The following is a 12,394-nucleotide window of genomic DNA, read 5'->3' as shown; positions in this document are numbered from 1 at the left end:
GGTCATAACTTTTAGAATTATTAGGGAATAAATTTCAATTAAAAGAAGAAGAATTTGATTAATTTTCAAAATATTTATTAAATTTTCATTTTTTTCACACATTTTTCAGATTTTTCAGAAATTAATTTAATTGACGATAGCCCGCTCTTCAGGAAGATCTAAACTTGGATGTCATTTGATCTCTTATAATCGGCTTATCCTTCATTTTGTACAAATGTTTCTTTATAATTATTTTTTAATAAACCACTCCATTTAACCATTTTAACCTATATTTAGTTGAGTTGTCTACTATATGCAATATAATGGTTTAGGATCTTGATAAAACCTTCGATTCAAAGTTGACCTTTCACAATTATATTGATAATTCCATTTTACAAATGTACAATATAGCAAATTTGTGTTTAGCAGCTTCAATTTTATGTATAGTAACCTGTAATAATTTAGTGGATTTATCTACGTAACCAAATTTCAAGATATTTTCTGTGTTTTCTCATATGTTTTTGTCTGAAGACAAAATTGAAACTGCTAAATACAAATCTGCTTTATTGTATGTTTACAAGACATAGACAGCACACCCGAGTGTAACGTCTTCTTAAAGTATTTTATTGCTCGCTCTATTCTTGAATATATCTAGTACCTTCGTACAGCTATAGTGTTAGTGATTTACTTAAACGCGTGCATCGTAAGTTCTTGAAATTTGTTGCTAATTTCCTGAACATTGATTGCATACTACTGTATATAAACTAAAAGTTAGTACTAAATATATTAGTTTATCGTAAATGGAGGGGGGGTAGACAACCTAACTTTTTTGAATAAATTAGTTTTAAGGCGAGATGCTAATTGACCTAGCCTAACCTAACCTATCATTACTTATATATTTTATCATCTGAAATTTTTGTATTACTGTAATTATTATTCAAAAGTTTTTTATTTGTTTCTCGTTAAAAGTATATATTTTTTTTTTTTTACGTGAATGCGTTTAATCGTTTGGCGCATCAACTTCAAAGAGAAAACTAATATTATGTTGACAAGTTTTTAGCAAAATCTTTATTCACCTATAAATGCACGGGGGAGTGCATGTCTCCCAGCTTACAGGTTGGAAATCACTAGTATAATAGCATGGACTCTATAGCTATTTATTTATTATAATGACAAATGATTATCTTGTGTATCTAGTAAATATAGTAATCACATCTTTTATCATAATAATATTACCAAATCAATGGTGAATTTTGTTAGATCTTTTTAGTGACGCTCAAATGAATTATTATATTCAAAATATAGAGTAAAATAAGTATATACCTTACCTACCTATATAATACTTTATTCATAAATCATAAGTTTTTCACTTGTATAATATTTTGTGTGAACGTCTCCATTTTTAAATTTATATAAATTATGAATAGGTATACTGTCACATATGATACAATTATTCCAATGACTTTTAAAAATATTTGTCATTCGCTCATTGCCTAAGATTAATCACCGTGAATTATATAAGTACCTATACCTATATGTTTATAATTCCCATACTTAATAATATCGTTTACACCTATAAATAATATATTATACAAAATCATAAATAATCGATTAAATTGTTTTATTTAATTTAAATTTTACAATAACACTATAAATACGAGTACTACACGACAATAGTTGTTAATAAATTGGAATGGATTAATTTTTGTATTATAATAAGCCTACAGGTTGTCGATGACATCTGATTTTTAACGATTAATAACTCACGAAAATAAAAATAACGATAATTGAGTTTTCTTTAGTTGTCCAATTTCGTGACTAGGAGATCGATAATTAGTAAGTACTGACCGATATTATAGCTATTGTGTGAATGTGTGATGAGTATAACATAAATAATAGGAACACGGGAGCTATATGTTTTTATACTTCAATACGGATGTCTGTTATATGCAACAATTGCAGATGGGTTACTATACGTATACACTATACAATGCTATATACATGTACGTGCATATTGCATGTAGGGAAACAGTTACCGAGAAAATGTTTATGGCCGATTTTATGCGTTCCGATTGATACGAGCCGATTAATAAAACCGGCGTCAAGAGGGGTTTTTATGCGCTTGTCCCGATGTTTTCTTTTTATTTTATTTATCGCGCGTACATGTGAAACGATCAACAGATGCGTGAAAAAAAACGTGTTAAACAAAACAGAACACGTAACCATGTAAACGATACACTAATACTGAATATATATATATGTAGGTACGTGGAAGCAGAAAAGCATGAAAATGTGGTTTGATGCTATTATTTTTTGCTTGAACTTTACACAATTACGTGAAAACTTACACGAGAAATCTCATATGAAAATAGGTTTCCGAAGGAAGAAATTATATGTGTTTCAAAATTGTTCAAAGAAAAATTAAATTAATAAAATATGTATAACTTAAAACGTGAATTATTACCTTGAAATTTAATATAATATTATAATAATAATAACATATAGGTAGTTCAAACAAATATTTATGTATTATTTGTTTTAATTATGTTATTAGATATTTGCGTATTGGAAATATACGAGTACGTAAGAAAATAGCTATATAATATAATACTCCTACATACATTAAATAGAATAATAATAATAATAATTTTAAATTATGCGTATAATTTTAAAATTTTAAATTTTAAACTTGAAACATAATATTTTAAACATTTTGTAACGTCGCAGTTAATATAATTTCAATGAATTATGATATTTAGATATGATCATATCCATCTACTATCTGGACTTTATATTATATTAGAATTTTAAACCATTATTTTGTTTAATATGTATATTAATACATTTTATATTAGTTGATAAATTGTCATTTGCCTTATTATTATACTATTATAGTAATTGTAGTCTCTAACATATGTTTTCATGAAGCCGTGTTGTTTAATCTGAGGTAACTTTCTGAAAAATACCATTGTAAGTAATAGTATTTGATTAACAAATAACAACTCTATATATTTTAATAGTAAAAATAAAAATATTATTTTGAAAATTTTCTGTAATACCCTTACCTACCTATATATAATACAACGTCATAACTCATATTGCTCATATTTTATCAGTTCATGTTTGCGCATATCATATAAGATCAAATTTTGACCGGTAACTTCATGCTTTTTGGACTGCCCTGTGTACATGCCAAGTATATTTAAAACAATCGTTAAATGTCAGAAGCGTTTAATAACGTCCGGTTTAATGGGTGTCTATACAATAATAGAAGGGCTTATTACGTAGAAAACGGTCGTTCGAGAAATGTTTATGACCGATTTTATAGGTTCCGATTAATGCAGGCCGCCGATTAATGAACTAGAGTTTTATTTTATTTTTATTTTACCCCCGTTTTTTTATTTATCACATACGTGTGTAAGGCGGACATAATTTTTTTTCTCAACAGAAATAGACAAACAAATTGTTAATACAATACTATTCTGCGTCTAAAAGGAAGGAAATAAACGCCATCTCATAAAACTATTAGTGTTTCATGTATATTTACATTTTTTTTCTTTTTAATGGCCAAGCAATAAAATACTTGAACTTGGTTAGATAAATAGAAAATGAACAATGGTTAATGGAATAGTCATATAAGACTAGTATGGACATTATAGATCAGGATGTTATCAACCAAAATCGTATCTATAATATCATTATATATATATTATGTTTCGCATAGATAATAAATATATGGTACTTATATTCAACAGTGAAAAATGAAAATAGATATCTATGTGGTCCTGCAACTAAGGATTTTCGTTTTGTGATTGTATTATTAAATTGTGCAGTTTCTGAAGGCTGTTCTGGTCTTTGAACATTTTTACGATATTATTTTTATACGTGATATTCGGCAAAGAGTTTAATAACGTTTATGTTTTATACAGTTATTAGTGCACATACCAAATATTGTCTGGTAGTGATGATGAGAATATATTTGTATAAATAAATGTGGGCGGGTGTACTCGGGAGTCGGAGTCCGCGGACGTTTGTTTACCAGTAGCCACGGTTACATCGCGCTTATCAACCCCGTCCGATTCTTACACAGCCCATTATTACAGTACAATGTTTTAAATACATATAATTATTTATCGAAACCGGTTTCTTTTTAATCGTTCGCGTGTGTCGATTTAAATATTTTTATTGAAAAAAAAAAATTATGTGTCTTCCATAACAACAAATCCGTGGACACCGCCGATCGTTTATTATAATATTATGCTAGCTTGTCTAACATCTGCAGGACGGCGAAAACACTACCGCAGTAACCACCCCAGACGCATAATATACACCCCTTAACGTATAAGTATATTATCGCTGCGCATTGTGTGTTCAAGATGTACCACGCGATGTACATTTATAGCGGTTAGTGTGTGCGTCGTGTGCTACGGCCGTAACAAAAATAAATATTACAATTAACATCATATATAGTTATAGGTATAAATACGTTATATTTTGTTTGAATATGTTTACATACTTACTGAATACATACATATATATATATATATATATATATATATATATATTATTTTATAATAAGGTGGCTGACGTTAAAATTTCACAAAAATTCACCGGAACGTGCCAAGTGCAAACACAGTACTGGCAGAAAGACACAATGTCGACGTGTAATTTTAGCACTTCGAAATTCAAGCTGTATATTATTATTTATTACAGTAGACTTGAATTATCTCGAATGGACGTCAGTACGTCCCGTGCGTCGGTCCTCCAACCGTGATGCAAGTGCGACATTCGCGAGCCCTGGCGCAAGTCAATTGACGTTTCAGTTGATCTATACAGTTGTGGACCAATCATCTGTTCGCGATTACCGGTATTATATTATATTACTATAAAGTATACCTATTTTCACCTAGTAGAGTACCTATACCGTTCTAGTGATATACCTACGCGTATCGTGTTTTATAAAAACAAAAATAAACCATTAAGTCGGATTACTGTAGTCTGAGATATCGATGTATATATAATACTAAACTGTGTTTGAAAATTTATTCAGAAATTGCACTTGTAAGTTGTTATCTAATTTTGATCTGACCTTTTGTGTGTAGGTATCGTTTATTGATTCCGACGTGCGTAGGTATAGATGTTACTCCACATGGTGTCTAATCACTGTAATGTATTAACACTATATCAACTATAATGTATAATCGAATAGCCGGCAAGTGCCTATATATACAGTACCTAATCAAAACTCGAATATAGCCCGATTGATGTTACCAGATTGTATGCAATTAGGTACAGATAAACATAATAATACGTATCGTATTAACTTTTATAGGTGCTACGTTTTACTTACTAATTACCAGTGTTTGTATTATATGATTTTTAATTAAAACTTAATCGAAATGCCACTCTGGAATCTGACAGATGATGACATTGGTATATAGCGTGATAGAAATAGTTAATATTGGTGGATACCATATTATAGTATACTTGGTATAGACATTAATTATATTATACATAAAACTTAACGACGATGTAACATGCTGCCTAGTTTAAATGTATAACATTATTATATTATGCATACTATATACATTATATGTATAGACTACCTATAATAGGAATTATGCGCTTAGGTACACATCTATTTATAAAGTTTTCAAAATGTATGCTCACATATTATTTGTTTTGCAGTGTTTAAAATTAAATCTAATTTATTTTTAACATATGTTTTACGTACGGAATTTGCAATTACATACAATATAGGTATCTACGTTTTATTACAAATTACAATTGTTATGGCTAAAAATTCATAATATATGCGTTGCGAGTAATTTAATTATGTTTTAAAATTTGAGAAATATATTTTAAACACAAAGGGTATTTTATTCGAAATTTTATGATCGCGTTTATAATATTATAGCCATTCATAATATTCGGAATCACTGGCTGTGGGCGGCCAATTACTAAGTCGTTATTTACATTCGTCATCATAATCGATTATCAACGGTATGTATTGGGTCCGTGCAATTTAAAAAGGCGTATCAACCGCGTGTACACGTCTACACAATAAAAGAACCGCCATATTCAACGTGCGCCCACGTGATACTGTCCTCCTTTGTGAATAAAATTATTGTTTCTCATTTTATTTCATTTTTTTATTTTATAAAATATAATAAGACGTTTTGCCCGCTAAAAATGTCACATGAATTCATTGTTGCACCCCGACGATCATTGTAGACAGTACCTATATTTTCAGAAACGCAACTTATGCATATTTGGTATAAGTCATACACGCATTTACTTCGTTGACGATGATGAATTATTTAATAGCATAGGTAATTCAATTATACAAATATATATATAATATATTATGTTATTTTGTTATGTTCAGTTTAAAATAAAATATGTTATTACTCATATTTTGAAAACAGACAATGAGTATAAATTGTTTATATTCTAAAGAATTTTCTCCAATTCAATAGAATACACGAGGTATTAATTTAAAACCCACATGTACATTCTACACGTTTTGTATAAATAATAATAATAATAATAGTGTTATTTTTTTATTTTCAAAATAAAAATGTATTTTATAATAATAACAAAGGTTCGATTTGGTATTGTTCTACAAAATAATTTGTTCAATAATTAAATTTCATTTTTGGAAAACTAACATATACATATAATATACATAATATACAGTATACATAATACACATATACTATAAAGGACTATATTAATTTTTAAACTATATCTAACCAGTTTAACAGTAATTTGTGTTTTTATTTTTTCAATTTGATCAAACCCTGCAATTTATTTGAATAATACTATAGATTGATATACGCCACTATATTATACACGCTCCAGCTATTGTTGAAAATACTTATTAGTTACAATAATATTGTACGTAATATAATAATAAGCGTGCATATTGAAAACATGTACAGTTGTTGTCTTGTTGAGAGTATAATATATATTATATATATATAGCTGCAAATTTTATCGGTCTATCAAACTGACCGCTGCAACTTATAATAAAGTATTTATTTCCTAGCTCACACCTTGACAGACTACTGCATATACTACACTATACATGATTGCATTTACATCACTCTATATATGTGTATGTGTATTATGTATATACATACGTTATGGTTGGTCTGGTCGTATATAATGCGCGTATTGAGCATATAGTAACGCGTATATATAGGCTATAAATTTGCACGGCAATTTGCTCGGGATAACGAAGTGCCACGGGCTAAGTTACGGTGTGTCAAAGCCTATAGGCTATATGTATTATATAACTGCAGTAACACGCACCGCAGGCACTACCACGGACGGTTGTACTATAATATGCAGAACTCGCAAACGTAAAAGTGTGTAAGTACACCACTGTATAATATTATGTTATATATACACACGTGGATTCAAGAATGCGTATATTACGACGAAAACAATAATAGTAAAATACACCATATACATATACATCTAACTATACATAATATTATACACGGTCGCTGTATAATAATATGTGGTGTTGTTTCGATTGCTATAATTATAAAAAAAAAAAATCAAATCGAATAATATGAACTTTTTTATAGTCATCACAATAGGATCAAGTACGTATAATATTACGTTGTTCCCCCCCCCCTTCCCCGAAGTTTCAATGGCAATTTGTAATGTATTTTTTGCAATCATTCGTTGACCGCTCTTCGTGCGTATTGTACTAGCGCTGCGCATTATAATAGTGCATCGTATATACAGCTACTAATAATAATGTATAGACGCCAACACAAACCCAAATATACACAAATATATTATATATGTACATTTTATTATTATTTCGTACAATGATATGAACAACACTCTGCTACCTATACCTATATTCAATACTTAAATATATGTACAACGTGGTCATTTGCGGATTCCAGTCCATACTTATAATTTACTCGCGACAATAAACCTATTCAATTTAACACTGACGGTTGCTCGTATAGAATTTTTAATATATGTACTTAAATATCACGTAAAAAGTGCACAAGTGTTGTTCGGAATTATACATTTGTACTTTTAGTTAGTTCGTGTTTTTCTGCACCAATTAATTACAAAATATTATTATATTGTAGGCATACGGGATTAATGATTTATTTTAAAGTTTGTAGAAGCATGTAGAACGCAGAACTTCATTGTATATACCTAAGAATGACATGAATATACTTATAGAATTTAATGTATTATGTTATATAATAAAATCAATTAGATTTATAAAATGTGATTCATTGATCCGTTATGTACAAAATTCGTTTAATAGTTTAATATATTTCTATAGGTAGTTAGTTAAATTTTAATATTTTATTTTTTAAAACTTTAAAACGGCGGTATTCATTATTTTTTTTGGAATCATTTGACTATTGGTTATTAGTTATTAAATATAAGCTACTATTAATATTCATAACATATTATAGAAGGTATATAAATATAAGTTTAATAATAAACCGCAGATAAACAGAGTGCAATACTCAAAGAAATATATTTATTAAATAACGTGTTTGATAATAATTTGAAATGTAAATTTTTTTATATAAGTTATATTAAATTTAATTAAAAACAAATCTAAATATCTATTACAATAAAACCGATAGGAATGATAAATTATCCAGTATTAAATTATTTATTATATAAATTATAAATAAACCAATTTTTAACGGTCATAAATCACATTTGAAGGTCTTTTTAAAAACAAAACAAGCATAAAAACAGCTAAACCGGACGATTCATGTTGCGTTATTCAGAGTATGTAGAACTGTATACATAGTCACGCATGTATAGTGTAGTTATTTTATATTAATCGAATCAATTTGTATTATACAAACGGTTATAACTATCATAGTTTATATTTTTAGAATTAATATATATATTATAGCCTTATAGGAATCTTATTTGCTAATATTTAGAGACTTAGAGTATTTAAACAGTGAACGTAATCTGATCAGATATAAATTGAAATTTGACTAGCTAGTAGTGTTATAGTCACGCAATTATAATAATATTTCTATTTGTTGCTTTTGACAATAAATTTATATTATAGTCTACAACAGTACGACACATAATGTCTTGAATATAAATTATCATGCCTAATATTATATTTCAGACTTGTTTTAATATATTTCACTAAGTATATTAAGAAATATCATAAAACAACAATTTATTAGTTTGTATTTTGTAATAAGTACATATTGTGCATCAATATTTTTGTGTTTTTGACACCTACCGTTTCTCTTTTACATAATTAGTCATTACTTATTAATGACATTCAAAATAATTTTGCGTGGTGAGATTTAATTTAAAAAAAGTATTATCATACGTATATAATTAATCTGAGATCAAAATATATGTCTTTGGTCTTGATTAAATATATAACGCCCACTATGCCGATGGGTTTTTTGAATTTAACTACCCACATTTATAAAAATGACACTTTTTGATTATAACGAATACATCAAAACAATAATTATATCTAGGTAATGTATTTGACGAAGGTGTATATAATAGGAATTTTTCATTCTAAATTCCTTTTCTAAAATCATTCATTCTAAATTTATTACATGTACACATAATATATACCTATGGCTAGTAAAAATAAGTATAGGTATCCAAGGAAAACCTAATAAAATATATTCAACATTGCAGGTTATTTACTATTTGACATATTAAATAATTTACAATTTATTTTATTAAAAGATATTATATATATAAAAAAAAAAATGTCGAATAACAAAGTGTACTGTACGATTAGATATATTATTTATTTAATCAGCAGAACTTCATTATTTTGTTATTTATTATTTTAATAGATAAATATGCAAAATTATTATTATTCATAAATTCATTAAAATAATAAGATACGAAGTAAGTCAAAAAAAATCATTTAACTATATAAATACTTAAGTTAAATGGAAATCAAAATAATAAGAGTATACAATATTAAATATGAAATAGTAATTAAAAACCAGTTATATATAGACGTTAGTACAGAAGTAATTTAAAATTATAAAAGCAGAAAATTGGATGTGTAAACTGTAAACATTTGAAGAAAATATTTATAAATTATAAAAGTAAAGTTTATTTATATATACGTTGTATTTTGTATACAATATTTATTTAATATAATCACGTATTGAAAATGATTATATTTTATAATACGTGGAGTATAGAAAAATTAAAACTATATATAAAATATAAAGTAAAATAAAGGAATATGCAATATGCAGTATTAATTAAATTAATAATAAATTAAAACTAAATAATGTAATATGACAATGCTTATAAAGTATAAATATATTTTAAGATAAAAAAGTAATTATACAAAAATAATTCAGACTACAAACAAAGGATTGTATAACAAAGCTACAACATTTAAAATCCTATATTGATAATTTCATAATTTGATTGGCAATTTATAATATACTATTAAAGTAATAGTTCATATTGTAAAATCGTATTTTATTAGTACCTAACTAATTTTTCTCTTAACCACATACTTTAGTTTTTCTTAGACGTTTATTTCGTCACTTTGTTAGGATTTGATAAACGACCATCGCATCGACCTACGATGTTTAGTTGTGTACCCGATATTACGGTGGAATAGTAATAACAGTTGAAATTGATGGGCATCTGTATCGGAATGCGAAAATTTTCGCGGAGAAGGAGTGAGAAAAAAAGAGGGGAAAAAACACAAAATAACACACGTCATTTGGATGTTCACTAATCTTGTTTTCCGTTTAGGTCGCGGATAGCAGGGCGCGTAAGGGTTGGCTTCAAGGGATGGCGGGAAGCGTGCAAAGGGTGACGTCAGTAGTCGTGCGATGATATTAATGATGTAGTTGGAATTTATTTAACAACCAGCGGCGACCGAAAATAAAAACTGTTTTAAACTGTAGCGAACGGGAATCTATCACTGTAATTAATGAACTTATAATGACAGCACACCTATACCATTAGTAGGCGCGCTTTAAACGAATCATCTGCTGCTATGATGGTGTAACTGCAGACCTAGCATCTTCGCACGAGGATGGAAGTAAAAAGCAAACAAACAAAAAAAAATTCAAAACTTACTTGTAGTTGTACTTTGTAGTACCTATACAATGTTTAATCAAATACAGGCTGTTTCTTGTTTGTTACAAACTTTAAGCTCTCTACAGGCTCATAATATTAGTGAGTAGAATCAAAAACCTGTTAAGGAATTTGAAAATTCAAGATTTTTAATTGCAAATCCCGTACTATAATATATTTTGTTGTTGCTGTTTACAACTGGATGAGATAGATAACGTGAATACTAAAAATATCCTCTATGATTCCAAAAAACGCAAAATATTTTTTCGATTCCATCACTCATTGAAACGATTATTCTCAAGAGTTGCACCTCATAAAATCATAACATGAACAACCTTGTATAATGTATAATATAAATACCTACATATAATATAATATTTAATTAGGAGTTCCTATAAAGGATCTTTACAATTACATTGAATATTCGTATATGGCAGTGTAGCTGTATACCGTACATTACGTATATATGATTATAACGGAAAATTGATATTTGACTCATTGATCGAGTCCAATATATAAATTTACTTGCCATACCTTCTATAATATGTAAGTGAGTGGTGATGCAGTTGCATCGTTAAGTCCGAGTCTCCTTTGAAAAATATTATCCTTACAGTTGTTGTACAGACACCCTTGACATTTATATATGTAATATATATATATACATATATAGACTTTCGCGATTTCTTCTAGCACGTTCTTATCATTAACAAAATAACGTCCAACGACCGTGCATAATACCTGTCACACATATCACTATCACTACTCGGAGGAATGAAGAAATAATAAGAGTCACGTGTCTTTACATCAAACAATAACGTTCACCGTATTTCCGGTCGACCACATTGGTAGTAACTAATGAATTTATTGCTTCTACAAACGTATTTCTTTAAATGCATGTTAAATCACTTGACACCGTCGTCTTACACATATATTCGTCGAGGAGTTTTTCTTTTTACGATCAAATTTGTTAAATAATTAATGTATGTTTGAAACGTCTATTACTATTACAGTACCTAATACAATCATATAGTTATGTTTCCATGATATCAATCAGCCATCAGGTTATATATTTTGTAAATCAATAAAATTATATTTTATATGAATGAAATTCTTTGTCGTTAACCGTAAATACATATAAAATCATATATAAGTAAGAAAAAATATGATTATTATAACTATAATTATTTATAATATATTGAATAAAGAATATAAAACATAAAACATTTTAATTTCTTTTCTTTATAAATAAAAAATATATCAGTTATGTTAATATGTTATCTTTTTTATTATATTGACTTATTTATAT

The 12,394-nt window shown here is 27.7% G+C and overlaps 1 protein-coding gene across 2 annotated transcripts in view; it reads left to right on the top strand.

Annotated features, from left to right (window-relative positions):
• Positions 1-12,394, top strand: part of LOC132930315 (protein dead ringer homolog) — a 68,741-nt gene that overhangs the window by 9,012 nt on the left and 47,335 nt on the right. The window contains exon 2 of one of the 2 annotated variants that reach the window (XM_060996113.1): positions 4,693-4,846. The exons of the other annotated variant lie outside the window; for it this stretch is intronic. The gene's annotated coding sequence lies outside the window, so the exon portion shown is untranslated. The remainder of the gene's footprint in view (positions 1-4,692; positions 4,847-12,394) is intronic. 2 annotated transcript variants of the gene reach the window in all.

Source organism: Rhopalosiphum padi, chromosome 4 (genome assembly GCF_020882245.1).
Source record: "Rhopalosiphum padi isolate XX-2018 chromosome 4, ASM2088224v1, whole genome shotgun sequence".
Classification (NCBI taxonomy): Eukaryota; Metazoa; Arthropoda; class Insecta; order Hemiptera; family Aphididae; genus Rhopalosiphum; species Rhopalosiphum padi.
Note: the sequence above shows the minus strand (reverse complement) of the source record. Positions and strands in the feature narration are given on the sequence as shown.